Source organism: Coregonus clupeaformis, chromosome 20 (genome assembly GCF_020615455.1).
Source record: "Coregonus clupeaformis isolate EN_2021a chromosome 20, ASM2061545v1, whole genome shotgun sequence".
In the NCBI taxonomy this organism is placed as follows: Eukaryota; Metazoa; Chordata; class Actinopteri; order Salmoniformes; family Salmonidae; genus Coregonus; species Coregonus clupeaformis.
Genome location: NC_059211.1, coordinates 16,811,905 through 16,827,948, shown reverse-complemented (window position 1 = coordinate 16,827,948; position 16,044 = coordinate 16,811,905). Strand labels below are relative to the sequence as shown.

General features: G+C 41.6%; 1 pseudogene; it reads left to right on the top strand.

Moving 5' to 3' along the window:
* The first annotated feature begins 8,626 nt into the window (after positions 1–8,626).
* LOC121532929 lies at positions 8,627–15,724 on the top strand (annotated as a pseudogene).
* The last annotated feature ends 320 nt before the right edge of the window (positions 15,725–16,044 follow it).

Sequence of the window (16,044 nt, the reverse complement as noted above, 5' to 3'; positions counted from 1 at the left end):
CTGTTGGGTTCTATTTTTCTCATAATTGGATCTGTATGTGATGAATAGCTGGGAAGGAATGCATTAATGAGGAGCATAGGTTTGAACTGTACTGATATGGATTGTTTCACATAGCAGGCTGTGATTCATGTGGGGAACGTTAGGGGCTAGGATGAGATAAGACTTGTATTTCTCACAGATACGAACACTCTCTCTTTGTTGTCTGTGAAACCGTCCTTGAACGTGGGTACATGGAGTACAGTGGAATGGTGTCTTTTGGGTGCTGACTCCGCAAGTTATTATGATAGCAACTTATGCCTGGCAACAGTGTGCAACAAATGGAGTGCCGAGGGGTGGGACTAACCCGTGCACCAACGGATTGGCTGAGTAAGTCTAAACCACGCTCAGTCTCTACTCTGATTGGCCAGCAGGGAGCGGGAACTATCTCTGTCAGAGTATTTTAAGAAGAACTCATAACAATGGATTAGTTCTCTGAGTGCCCTGCGTGGTATTTCAGTGGACCCGTATATACGAACCTTCATACTTATCATACATACATTTTGCATATAATAAATTAAGCTTGGATTGAAGATCTCTTGATTCTTATTCTAATACCAGATTTGAATTACGCAATTTCTAACAATTGGTGACCTCCGACTGTAATCTGGTAGCGGAACTTCACTTCGCTGGAATTCATCCAGCCTATTGGACAATCGCTGTCTTCGAACCGTGTGTTTCACAAATTGCCCGGGCTTCTAAAAAGGTAAGCAAAACACCTATTGTAATATAACTAAAGTTTTGCACATTGGCTTTATCCAAATTAATTTTGTGAAACACCTGTTTGATGTAAGTGAACCCTATTGTACTATAAATAACGATTACAGTATACTATTTCGATTTCATAATATACTATGCAAATGTTTGATAATTGTGATGGTTAAACCCATGGGAGTGCGACGCTATGACTGAGGCTCATAGGAGGCACTTTAAAGTAGTTTAGATAGTGCGACACTATGACTGAAGGCTCATAGGAGGTACTTTAAAATAGATTAGACAGTGCGACGCTATGACTGAAGGCTCATAGGAGGTACTTTAAAATAGATTAGATAGTGCGATGCTATGACTGAAGGCTCATAGGAGGTACTTTAAAAGTTAGACAGTGCGAGTGTTGTCGTATGCATGAGAGTGTGAATGATAAACCTGTATACCTTGATAGAAAACTCATTGGGAATTAAAACGTCTGTGGCTGTCCAAACTGTATAATTTGGGGATAACTGTTGGGTTTGTGGTTGCTTAAACCAAATAACCTGTTAATAACAATTAGGAACATAAAGCTAGAGTGATGAATGACTAGTGTGACTGAACTGAAACGTTTGAGCTGATATGATTGAACTGTGGCGTTTGGCCCTGCAAAATACTGGTTAAACAATTAGACTGAAATAATTTGGTTTATCGTTTCAATATAAACATGCACCAGGTTTGACTAATTAGGTGGGAGTGATTTGATTTAAATAAATTGACTAAAATACTTTAAATAACCACAGAATATTGGAAACACTAACACAGCTCCTCGAAGGAGCCTGCTCCCACCCGAGCACTGGAGAGAGAGTTGCGAGGGGAGGGGCTGGAGAGAGCGAAACTGTGGCTTTTGGAGCGAGGAAAGACTGGGAGTTGGCTGGGAACACCACGGGGTGATTATTTGAGAGGTGCCTGTGGGTTTCTGACGAGGGATGAGATGGGTGAGAAAGTAGAGAAAGGCACTCAACCCCAATCGCTCCCATAAATCGCTCTGGAAAAGAGCGTCTGCCAAATCACCAAAAATGCAATCCAATCGCTCCCAGAGCGATTTCTGGGAGCGATTGGGGTTGAGTGCCTTGCTCGAGGGCACATCGGCAGATTTTTCGCCTGGTCGGCTCGGGGATTGGAACCGGCGACCTCTCGGTTGTTGGCGCGGCGCTATTGATCACTAAGCTGCCTGCCGCCCCATATGAGTTTAAGGTTGTGGCGTTGTTTGATCATGTGATAAGGTTTAATTGCTAATCGGACCATAACTAATGTGGTTATGGAAGTAATGTATAGGTAGGGGAGAGCCAATAGGGGGCTCCATTGAACTATTATGGTTTATTTGGCATTTCGGTGGCATGAGGCGAAGTCAACGGCTGGTGTGGGTGGTGACCGGATGCTACTGAGTATTTAGTTTGGTAATGTTGAATGGACTATTTGTAGCGTGTTTTGGGGTTAAATAGAAAAACTAACTTATTCAATAGGGAATCAAAGGGAGATAGAGTTTTTTGCTGAGGTGAAAGCTACTGTGATTTTCATTTGGTGACGTCACTTGCTCTATGAACTGGGAGTAGTTACTTTGAGAGCATCGCAGATGGTGTGGAGTGACTGGCGATGTCCCTGGTTCGAACACAGGTAGGGACAGTAGACAAAGCTTTCGCAGTGGGGCTATATACCTAGATTACTATGTGGATTGAGAAATGTGAAAGGTTGAATTAGATAGCTTAAATAGAAGTATTCTAGAAAAGTCTATGAAAATATGTTATACGGTTACCATGCGCTCTCCCCGAAGGAGCAAGGGGAGGGTGAGAGACAGTACAGTTCAGATGGTAGGAACATCATTAAATGTATGCTAATCAACAATAGCAAGTATTTGTTTTATTAATTAGGGCATAATCAGAGAGAACAGTTAAATAAATTGAATAGCGAACTGAAAAGTTTTAGCGGGAAAATATAAATTTTTGGTACATTTTAGTACGATAATGTATTTTGGTTAAGTGGATGCAAGTGACATTGGCTGTTGTGATGGGGGAATAGCGCCAGCCTGTGGTGGGTTATGGATTTGTTACATAAACTTATATTTTAAACTAAAGTGATGGAATAGGCTACAATTATAACATTATCAGAAAAAAGACACAATTTAATGTGAAATAGTTATTACAATTATTATTGATAGTTATTACAGTTATTATCATTGATCCAGTAATGATATAAGGATAGTAGAGGAAGGCAGGGGATTTAATCTCATTTAGGGAAGTTATATTAGGAAGAAAATACCATTAAATGAGGGAACATTTGATGTAACCATGATTGTATTGGCTAAAAACTCAAATATGACATTTACAGGGGGGACAGGAACAATAGAAGGGGAGACAGATTTTCCTAGGGGGTTGAACAAATAATTGATAATGGATCATTTGAGATGAGATCACATGTAGCAGAGTTAGGGTAATCAATTAAATAATCATTGTATACTCGAGGAATTTTGAGTGGTTTTATAGATTAGTTATGAGGAATTAGATTGATACAAACAATTATTGATGGGTTAAGACTGGGGATAACCAGGAGAAAGAGATTAGCTCATCTCGTTGGAATGTTGCCTAGGGCTAGGGGAGCAGTAGTGAAGTTAGGCAGTATTTAGGTCATAAAAGTGAGCTACCAAATTAAGGCCTGGCTATTTGTGGTTGTTTTTCAAATTGGGTTTTTCAAACAAAAAACAACACACCTAGTATGATGTTTATAAAGCCTTGTTGTTTCAATTTTGGGGGGGTTTCAGCAGGTCAAGGGTGATAGGTCTTAGAGGAGCACACAGTGAATTTTATGGAGTTTTTTAGCTTTTGGCTGAGTTTGGGGTATATATGATTTCTTATGAGAATGAATGTCATGAGGGCTTAATGAACACTTGGGATAACTAACATTTATGAAATATTTAGAATAATGGTAATGTTTAGTATACTATGGGATTAAACAGTTCGTTAAATGATTTCAATTGCCTCTGAACTCTGTTTTAACATTCTGGTGTTATTTTAATCATCCACACTAGTAAATTCTAAAGGCATGAGAGGAGGACTTTAAGATAGTTTATTTTACTAAGTTGAGGGTAATTTATAGTACTGTGAAAATTGTGAAGAAGATTATAATTTGGTAATAATATATTTAATTTGAACCATACAATAACAGAAGAGAGAGTGGAGGAATGGCAATTGGATAATGAATTACCAATATTACCAAAGTGATTGTTTAGGTAGGTGGTAATATTGACACATGGCCAAATCATGTGTCAAAAAGGGGGATGGTTGGATTAAATATTAAATATATACGAAGGAGAGGACAAAATACTTAAAAACAAACAAACATGTATGATAGTTTATTAACCACACCTGTATGTCAGAGGTTTTGTGCCCCACAGGTGAACTAAAGGAGAAGGTGACCCACTCTATCTAACCAGGAGACTGAAGCAGGCCTGGCGGGAAGGGCCCTACCAAGTACTGCCTTTGCCAGCAGAATAGCTGAGAGATCCATCTGGGTGCATGTCACTCACTGCAAAAAGGTAAACCCAGCTACACCTGACGAACAAACACATTGTTAGGAGAAAGAACCGATCACCACTAGGGCTCGGGGGTTGGCTCCTTAATGAAGATTCCCTTACCCTGTCTGATCATCCCTGTGTGAGTTCGATAGAAGGTGAAGCAATGGGTTGGCCTCTGGCGTCTGACATGTTCTCAGGGCGAGGGTGGGGATTCACAGGTCTCCCGACGGTAGGTAGCTGTCTGATTGTGGGGGCCATATTCCTAACACACACGGACCCTCCTGTTTCAGCCAGAAGTGGTAGTTAACCTAACACAAGTTGAAAAGGCATAGGAGACAGCTAGACGTAGGGAAAGGGGAAATACTAGGGACTTTAGGGAAGGACATCACCAATCTCCATACACAGTTTAGGGACAGGTGTAGTATTGTGAAAGTAGGGAATTATCAGAAATGGCAGTGCGACCCATATGAGGGTAGGTACTGTCTGAAAGTCTGAATTATGCTAAAACAGATTACAGACCTGACAGGTGAGATATCCTCTTCAACTGGGGCACCCTATAGAGTAAACCTCTCTGAGGGAGGTAGTGAGATAGTGCAAACTATAGACCTGAAGGAAGTAGTACAGATGGAGACGGAGTAAATAGATTTTAACCTGTGGTTGGAATGGATTCAGTATACGGTCTAAAGAGGACTGTTATGCCTGTAGGACAGCCAAACCAAGGTTAACAACTACTCTGTTCCCCTTGACAGGCTTTAACTCTGTGTCAGGTTTATCCTCCATGCAAGCCACCTGGGAATGTGGTGAAAGAGTCTTGTAGTAACTTGCACTATCTGTATCCCCCATAACAAAGTCATCCCGACCTGGGTTGCCTCAGTTTGAAGTCACAGGGGATTCTTATTGTTTTTCTAGGACTAATAAGATAGGATACAGGGTAGGGCATCTTAGCTCCTGCTCCCACACAGAGAATGTCACAATTAAAAGAGACCATGACTAATCTCTCCTCTTTGTTGCAGCCAGAGGATTTTAGGAACCAAAACCAGGCCCGTGCTGACATCTGATGGTTGTGTGGTGATAACTGATTGTGAACTCACCTACATACGCAAACAATCAAACGTGTCAGAGACTGGTGAGTTGTCACGTAGAAAGTAGGACCTCCTCCCGGGATCCTTTGATGAAAGGATATATATTGATGGGATCCACAATCAGATCGCAGCTGGGTTTGAATTAAGTATTTTCTGGTGGTCAACAATTAATAAAAACATAGATTGGATGAATTATATTTACTATAACCAGCAAAGATTAGCTGAGCAGACAGCGGCAACTAGCTTAATGACATGGCAGAATAAAATAGCTTTAGATATGCTTGTGGCTGAGCGGGACGGGGTTTGTGTTCTGTTTGGATATATGTGCTGTACTTTCATCTCCAACAACACAGCACCGGACGGGCCCGTGACCAAAGCGCTTGAGTGACCATCACCACGCTGGCGAACGAACTGGTTGAGAACTCTGGTATTGATAGCTCCATAAACGGTTGGTTTGATAACATATTTGGTAAATGGAAAACTATTATTGTAACTATTCTGGGTGAAGTTATAGCTTCTATGGGTATACTTGTTCTTTGTGGATGTTGTCTTATTCCCTGTGTCTGAGGGTTGGTGAGAAAAGGAGATGGAGAAGGTGGTTTCCCAACAGATGGTGAGATACGGCCCAATCCCGGACTCCGACCTAAGGAATGAAGGATATGACCTACCAGGCTTGGTGGAGTGACACTCTAGAGGGTGTCTAAAGGGGGCCAAAATTTACTTCCCTGTTGGTGTTTTATGTTTTAATAATCTTATGTTTTGTGTTCTATTAATCCTGTGTTTTATGCTTTATTAATCAAGTTAACCATTGGGAATGTTTGTCTTTCCTTATGTGAAGGTTTGAAGTGCCTGGGTGACTTGTGGCCAACCGTTTGCAAGTTGGGTGTAGATGGAAGGACTGAAGGCCTTTTATTATCAAATTGTCTATTAATAAAAGTGTTTATTTTTGTTTGTATTGTATTTTAATGAGTGACACCCTAGAGGGCGTCAAAAGGGGGATTGTTGGGTTCTATTTTTCTCATAATTGGATCTGTATGTGATGAATAGCTGGGAAGGAATGCATTAATGAGGAGCATAGGTTTGAACTGTACTGATATGGATTGTTTCACATAGCAGGCTGTGATTCATGTGGGGAACGTTAGGGGCTAGGATGAGATAAGACTTGTATTTCTCACAGATACGAACACTCTCTCTTTGTTGTCTGTGAAACCGTCCTTGAACGTGGGTACATGGAGTACAGTGGAATGGTGTCTTTTGGGTGCTGACTCCGCAGGTTATTATGATAGCAACTTATTCCTGGCAACAGTGTGCAACAAATGGAGTGCCGAGGGGTGGGACTAACCCGTGCACCAACGGATTGGCTGAGTAAGTCTAAACCACGCTCAGTCTCTACTCTGATTGGCCAGCAGGGAGCGGGAACTATCTCTGTCAGAGTATTTTAAAAAGAACTCATAACAATGGATTAGTTCTCTGAGTGCCCTGCGTGGTATTTCAGTGGACCCGTATATACGAACCTTCATACTTATCATACATACATTTTGCATATAATAAATTAAGCTTGGATTGAAGATCTCTTGATTCTTATTCCAATACCAGATTTGAATTACGCAATTTCTAACAGTAACCCAAAAGTTAACACGCACAACTTTCCCCACCAATACTACACATTCCATTGTCTCATGCCCTCCTGCACACTTCTCACATCAGAATCAGGGGAGGATGGAGAACAAATCACACCTTTCTTTAATCAGATTGAAATCCGAATAAAGAAATAAAGTATGAAAAATGTATGCAAAAAAAGTGTGGATTGTTCTCCATCCTCCCCTGATTCAGAATATACCAAGTTTCAAGTTAATGTCACATGCACAAGTACAGTGAAATGCATTTCTTCCAAACTCAAAACCCAACAATGCAATAATCGATAACAACGTAATACTAGAAAAAAACATGAGAAATAAGAAGAAATATCAAGGGCACAATAAGGGCACAATATTGGTCCTCTGTAGCTCAGCTGGTAGAGCACGGCGCTTGTAACGCCAAGGTAGTGGGTTCGATCCCTGGGACCACCCATACACAAAAAATGTATGCACGCATGACTGTAAGTCGCTTTGGATAAAAGCATCTGCTAAATGGCATATTATTATTATAACTAAGCATACTATATACAGCAGGGTTCCCCAACTGGCGGCCCGTGGTTGGTCTCATTTGGCCCCACAAGTTTTGTGAGCCAAAAAAACAACATGTTTTATTATTTGTTATTTTCATTGTTGAACATAAAAGACTGTAAAAACACCAGGAAATCAGATAAACAGAGTAGCAGCAGCTTGTATGTGAGTGGGTGTGTGAAGAGTCAGTATAAATGTATGTGCATATTATGTGTGAGTGAGCAGATAATGGAGTGAGTGTGAGTGTGTAGGGCCCTTTGAGTGTGCATAGAGACAGTGCAAAACTAAAAGGTCAATAAAGATACAAGGTTAACTCAGTCTATGTAGCTATTTTGTTAGCTATTTATCAGTCTTATTGCTTGGGGATAGAAGCTGTTCAAGAGCCTGTTGGTGTCAGACTTGATGCACCAGTACCACTTGTGGTGCGGAAGCAGAGAGAACAGTCTATGGCGTGGGTGGTTGGAGTCCTTAACAATTTGCGTGCCTTCCTTCCACACCACCTGATATAGATGTTCTGGATGGCAGGGAGCTCGGCTCCAGTGATGTACTGGGTTGTCCACACCACCCTCTGTAGCGCCATGCGATCGAGGGCGGTGCTATTGCCATACCAGGCAGTGATGCAGCCAGTCAAGATGCTTTCAATGGTACAGCTGTAGAACATTTTGAGGATTTGAGGGCCTGTGCCAAACTTTTTCAACCTCCTGAGGGGGAAGAGGCACTGTCGCGCCTTCTTCACGACTGTGTGCGTGTGTTTGGACCATTTAAAATATTTTGTGATTTGGATACCGGCTCTTTAAAAAGTCAGGTAAACAATACTCTCCTGTCAATATTTTTTCTCAAATTTCGAGCAGCTGAAGGACAAACCACACAAACAACCAGTATAGTAAGTTTAAATGTAATTTTATTAAACATTCTGGCTTGTAAGGAACATTTACATGATTTTCTAGGCATTAGTTTCAGGCTGTATATACCAATTAACTGTGTATTAAAGCCTGATTAATCCAACTAGGTTGGTGTAGGATACTGTTATGGCAACTGTGGAGGTTGATGTTTCCAAGGACATGTGAATCTGCTAGCTAACTCATGAGATGGGAACAGTGAGCGGGATATACTATATATATATTTAAGCAATGAGGCGCCTCGGGGGTTTGAGATATATGTCCAATATACCACGGCTAAGGGCTGTTCTTATGCATGACCTAACGCGGAGTGCCTGGACACAGCCCTGGTCGTGGTATACTGGCCATATATCACAAACCCCCAAGGCGCCTCATTGCTATTATAAACTGGTTACCAATGTAATTAGAGCAGTAAAAATACATGTTTTGTCATACCCATGGTATACAGTCTGATATACCACGGCTGTCAGCCAATCAGCATTCAGGGCTCGAACCACACAGTTTATAATGCACCTTCTTCTTGTGTGCTGTGTTTAGGGAAAAGAGTGTGAGAAAATAAGAATACCATGTCCTTTGGACCCAAAACAGTGAGTTGGCACTTGGCAGAGAAAAAATCCAGAATTTCAAACACATGAATTGTACAATTTGAGGAGATCCTCTAAATCAATGATTTATTTGGTCTCTGTAGCACTATATTCAAAGACCTTTTAGCAAACATCTGAAGAAGTGCAACTCCAGAGAGAAACCCAAACCTGTAAATTGAATATAATTCTGAGAATACATACCCACATACTGAATCTTAGATTACATAGGCCTATATGTCCCTGCTATTATCAGCCCAAAGTGCCTTCAGAAAGTATTCACACCCCTTGACTTTTTCCACATTTTGGGATACAAATTGATTGAATTGTAATTTTTAGTCAACGATCTACATAAAATACTCTTAATTTTGAAGTGGAAGAAAAATTCTAACATTTGTCAAACTTTCTGGGTAGGTCTCTAAGAGCTTTGCACACCTGGATTGTACAATATCTGCACATTATTCTTTTAAAAATTATTCAAGCTCTGTCAAGTTGTTTGTTGATCATTGCTAAACAGCCATTTTCAAGTCTTGTCATAGATTTTCAAGCCGATTTCAGTCAACTGTAACTAGGCCACTCAAGAACATTCAATGTTGTCTTGGTAAGCAACTCCAGTGTATATTTGGCTTTGTGTTTTAGGTTATTGTCCTGCTGAAAGGTGCATTTTTGTGTCAGTTGGAAAGCAGACTGAACCACAGATTTTGCCTGTGATTAGCTCTATTCCGTTTCTTTTTATCATAAAAAACTCCCTTAATGATTACAAGCATACCCATAACATGATGCAGCCATCACTATACTTGAAAATATGGAGAGTGGTACTCCGTAATGTGATGTATTGGATTTACCCCAAACATAACACTTTGTATTCAGGACAAAAAGTGAATTGCTAGCCTCCCGAGTGGCGTTGCGGTCTAAGGCACTGCATCGCAGTGCTAGAGAGGTCACTACAGATCCGGGTTCGATCCCGGGCTGTGTTGCAGCCGGCCGCGACTGGGAGACCCATCCCGGTCGCGGGTTAGGGGAGGGTTTGGCCAGCTGGGATGTCCTTGTCCAATCGCGCTCTAGCGTCTCCTTGTGACGGCCGGGCGCATGCACGCTGACTTTGGTCGCCAGCTGTACGGTGTTTCCTCCAACACATCGGTGCGGCTTGTGTCAAGAAGCAGTGCGGGGATCGTGTTTCGGAGTAGCGCATGGCTCTCGACTTTCGCTTCTTCCGAGTCTGTATGGGAGTTGCAGCGATGGGACAAGATTGTAACTAACAATTGGATATCACAAAAAATATGAGTGCCTTGTTGCAAACAGGATGCATGTTTTGGAATATTTTTATTCTGTACAGGCTTCCTTCTTTTCACTCTGTCAATTAGGTTAGTATTGTGTTGATCCAGCCTCAGTTTTCTGCTATCACAGCCATTAAACTCTGTAACTGTAACTTAAAGTCACCATTGGCCTGATGGTGAAATCCCTGAGCGGTTTCCTTCCTCTCCGGCAACTGAGTTAGGAAGGACGCCTGTATTTCCGTAGGGACTGGGTGTATTGATACACTATGCAATTAATAACTTCACCATGCTCAAAGGGATATTCAATGTCTGCTTTAAAAATAATTTTTACCCATCTACCAATAGGTGGCCTTCTTTGTATGTGTGTGGTACAGAGATGAGGTAGTCATTCAAAAATCATGTTAACTATTATTGCTCACAGTGAGTCCATGCAACTTCTTATGTGACTTGTTAAACACATTTTTGCCATGACAAACGGGTTGAATACTTATTGACTCAAGACATTTCTAAAAACATGTTTTCACTTTGTCATTATGGGGTATTGTGTGTAGAAGGGTGAGATCTTTTTGATTTCAGGTTGTAACACAACAAAATGTGGAATAAGTCAAGGGGTATGAATACTTTCTGAAAGCACTGTAAATTTAGGAATCTTCCCCCTATGCAAATGTAGGTGTTCTATGCGCATGATATTAATGCTGGACCAGCCAATGATGAGGACACCCCCAAAGATAAGGTAATATTGATGAAAGTGAATACTCAACATTTTGCTACAGTGTTGGTAGCTGAGCTGATTGTGGAGACCCTCTACAACATTATTTCTTAGAAACTGCTTTTGCAATTCTTTAACTTGACAAACTACTGTTTTCTGGGCGTATATCTTATGAGCAGAAGCTTAGAAAGATGCTGACATTACCTACAATAGAGGCACACAATGATTAAGGCCATAACTACAGTGGGGAAAAAAAGTATTTAGTCAGCCACCAATTGTGCAAGTTCTCCCACTTAAAAAGATGAGAGAGGCCTGTAATTTTCATCATAGGTACACGTCAACTATGAGAGACAAATTGAGAGAATCCAGAAAATCACATTGTAGGATTTTCTATGAATTTATTAGCAAATTATGGTGGAAAATAAGTATTTGGTCACCTACAAACAAGCATGATTTCTGGCTCTCACAGACCTGTAACTTCTTCTTTAAGAGGCTCCTCTGTCCTCCACTCGTTAACTGTATTAATGGCACCTGTTTGAACTTGTTATTCAATATAAAAGACACCTGTCCACAACCTCAAACAGTCACACTCCAAACTCCACTATGGCCAAGACCAAAGAGCTGTCAAAGGACACCAGAAACAAAATTGTAGACCTGCACCAGGCTGGGAAGACTGAATCTGCAATAGGTAAGCAGCTTGGTTTGAAGAAATCAACTGTGGGAGCAATTATTAGGAAATGGAAGACATACAAGACCACTGATAATCTCCCTCGATCTGGGGCTCCACGCAAGATCTCACCCCGTGGGGTCAAAATGATCACAAGAACGGTGAGCAAAAATCCCAGAACCACACGGGGGGACCTAGTGAATGACCTGCAGAGAGCTGGGACCAAAGTAACAAAGCCTACCATCAGTAACACACTACGCCGCCAGGGACTCAAATCCTGCAGTGCCAGACGTGTCCCCCTGCTTAAGCCAGTACATGTCCAGGCCCGTCTGAAGTTTGCTAGAGTGCATTTGGATGATCCAGAAGAGGATTGGGAGAATGTCATATGGTCAGATGAAACCAAAATATAACTTTTTGGTAAAAACTCAACTCGTCGTGTTTGGAGGACAAAGAATGCTGAGTTGCATCCAAAGAACACCATACCTACTGTGAAGCATGGGGGTGGAAACATCATGCTTTGGGGCTGTTTTTCTGCAAAAGGACCAGGACGACTGATCCGTGTAAAGGAAAGAATGAATGGGGCCATGTATCATGAGATTTTGAGTGAAAACCTCCTTCCATCAGCAAGGGCATTGAAGATGAAACGTGGCTGGGTCTTTCAGCCTTTCAGCAAACACACCGCCAGTCTCCAGATCTCAACCCCATAGAAAATCTTTGGAGGGAGTTGAAAGTCCGTGTTGCCCAGCGACAGCCCCAAAACATCACTGCTCTAGAGGAGATCTGCATGGAGGAATGGGCCAAAATACCAGCAACAGTGTGTGAAAACCTTGTGAAGACTTACAGAAAACCTTTGACCTGTGTCATTGCCAACAAAGGGTATATAACAAAGTATTGAGAAACTTTTGTTATTGACCAAATACTTATTTTCCACCATAATTTGCAAATAAATTCATTAAATTTTTTTCTCATTTTGTCTGTCATAGTTGACGTGTACCTATGATGAAAATTACAGGCCTCTCTCATCTTTTTAAGTGGGAGAACTTGCACAATTGGTGGCTGACTAAATACTTTTTTTCCCCACTGTACATTTTAAACTTTATTTTGGTACCCTTAACAGATCGCAGCAAAGCTGAGATGGAACTGCTCATTAAAAAACGGAACACTGCCGTTAAAGGTAAGCAATACCTAACATCATTCATTACATTTAGCAGACGCTCTTATCCAGAGCGACTTACAGTTAGTGAATGCATACATTTTTCATACTGGCCCCCCGTGGGAATCGAACCCACAACCCTGGCGTTGCAAACGCCATGCTTTACCAACTGAGCTACACGGGGCCATTGACATGATTAAAACAAACAGGGTGTTTTTCATGTAAGAGCCCCCAATGCTTCTGCAGGGTTCAAATGCAAACATGAAGAAAGCATACAATGTCACCCTGCTCTCCATGAAGCTTTGAATGATCCAAAGAATGGGGACTCTGCATTCAAACACCTGAAGCAACAGGTACTTTCATATGATGTCACATGGTTAACATTTACAGAAATGTATATTTATATATACTTTTTTATTAATTTATGGTTTGCATTGTGTTTAAAGGTATCCCTTTTAGGAAACATGGAGGACCTCTTCACCACAACCTCTCCAGACGGACCTCTTCACCACAACCTCTCCCTCAACGTGATCAAGACAAAGGAGATGATTGTGGACTACAGGAAAAAAAAGAGGACTGAGCACGCCCCCATTCTCATTGACGGGGCTGTAGTGGAACAGGTTGAGAGCTTCAAGTTCCTTGGTGTCCACATCACCAACAAACTATACATGGTCCAAACATACCAAGACAGTCGTGAAGAGGGCACGACAAAGCCTATTCCCCCTCAGGAGACTGAAAAGATTTGGCATGGGTCCTCAGATCCTCAAAAAGTTCTACAGCTGCACCATCGAGAGCATCCTGACTGGTTGCATCACCGCCTGGTATGGCAACTGCTCGGCCTCCAACCGCAAGGCACTACAGAGGGTAGTGCGTACGACCCAGTACATCACTGGGGCCAAGCTTCCTGCCATCCAGGACCTCTATACCAGGCGGTGTCAGAGGAAGGCCCTATAAATTGTCAAAGAGTCCAGCCACCCTAGTTATAGACTGTTCTCTCTGCTACCGCACGGCAAGTGGTACCTGAGCACCAAGTCTAGGTCCAAAAGGCTTCTTAACAGCTTCTACCCCCAAGCCATAAGACTCCTGAACAGCTAATCATGGCTACCCAGACTATTTTATTTTACTGCTGCTGTTTAATTATTTGCTATTTTTTATTTATCTATTTTTTACTTAACACTTTTTTTGATTTTCTTAAAAACTGCATTGTTGGTTAAGGGCTTGTAAGTAAGCATTTCACTGTAAGGTCTACACCTGTTGTATTCGGCGCATGTGGCAAATAAAATGTGATTTAATTTGATCTGATTTGACTTGCACCTGCTTAGACCCAACAGGTGTTTTGTTGAGTTTGGTGCAGGGAAAGGCAAGCTTTGCCACTGGATCCATGTTGCTCTGAAATCCTATGACAACATCCATTTCCTGCTTGTGGAAAGATCAAGCACTCGTTTTAAAGTCTGACACAACCTGTTTGGCTATGTTTCAAACCATTAATACATAGTGTTTTATTTTGCTGTGTGTAACATCTTCACTGTTACGTAATTGTATTTTTTTCCTCCCAAATTCGTTCTGTTATTCAGGTAGATGGAAAACACCAAAATGCTGATACCAAATTTGAAAGACTACAAGTGGATATTCATCACCTTGATTTGCATAAGTAACTAAATGAAGAGCCACTTTTCATTTAAATAATATTTGTTCATATAATCAGTCAATCATTTGTCATACAAGACATCATCAAATACAGGCACCCTGTAAGTGTTGGCTGGAGGTGAAGTGGATTGTACTTTTCAACACTGTGAAAGACATGCCACGCCCCCTAAAAATCTATGAGATGGGACCACCCTTCAAACATAAGTGGGCAATGACAAATAGCCTGGGAAGCACACTTACTTATTATGAAGATTTGAAAGATTTTTACAGCCAAATTAAGGGTTTATTCAGAATTTAACAAAACATTAGCAGCTCCATGAGTTAGTATGCTTTCTGAACCATTTTCCTCTTATTTGCCTTTTAGGTAAAGTTGGAGTGGGCAGGCACTTGTGTAGAGCAGCAACAGGTAAGACCAGGCATTACCTGTCTGAGTACTAGGGAGGAAAGATCATGTACTTGAATCTTGTATTTTGAAAGGCAACATAGAACTGGTTCCAAATAGAATACTTGTTTAGTTACTGATTAATGCATCTTTGTTTCACTCCTTGCTCACTAACCTCACTAACCTCCACCGCACTGAATAGACCTTGCTCTTCAATGCCTAGTGGGCAGCTTGGAGACTGCCCCCCATGTGGTGGCAGGGGAGACTGGTGCCGGGCAGGAGCTGAGGGTGGGTGGGGTGGCCATCGCCTTGTGCTGCCACCACCACTGTGACTGGAGGCATTATGTAGGCAAGGAGTTCTTAAAGGATAGAGGACTAGGTGCCTCTGAGTTCACTGCCTTCCTGCGCATGTCAAGTTGGGACGACCTGTGGTTTGAGACAAGCCAGACGGACCTCTTCACCACAAGGTCAAACTGACCAAGCGTTTGAGGAAGAGGAGCACGAGGCGACAGAGGAGGCGGAACTAGACAGCTTGAAAGGGTGAGTATTGGGGTTGAGCTGTAGAGACTTATAGTTGCAACCCAGGTGCATAAATGCATCCATGTTGCTTAGTGTAACATATACTTTGAAGATCTGTTGTCACATTATTGTGTCCAACATAAACCTTAATAGCTTCATCTCTTTTTCTCTACTATTAGTGTTAAATGCTGAGGACCGTGAACACATAGGACGTCTGTGCAAGCTGCTGATTGACCAGGGAAGGGTTCACTTCCTGCAGCAGAAGGGATTTGACTCCAGCCTACATTACTACACCAGTACAGGCGTTTCTCTAGAAAATGTCTTGCTACCTGCACTTCCCGCCTCTCTGTGAAAATAAATTTAAATGACAGTGCAACCTGAGAAGTGGACGTACGGCACAACTCTTATTTTGAGCAGGCAGTGCTATTTATCTTGAAACTTTTCCTTTTGTTAGCCAAGAAAGCAAGACATATGTTTGCAGTTGTAGTTACACTGGCAACAGGAGAAAACAAAGACTATAAACACAGGACATAGCAGACAAGACTATGGTTGGAGTCAATTTCATTTAAAGTCAATTTAGTAAACTATTTCCTACATTTCCTGGGAATTAAATGGAATTGACCCCAATGTTGGACAAGATACAGTTAATAAAAAAGGAAAGAAATGCTCGAG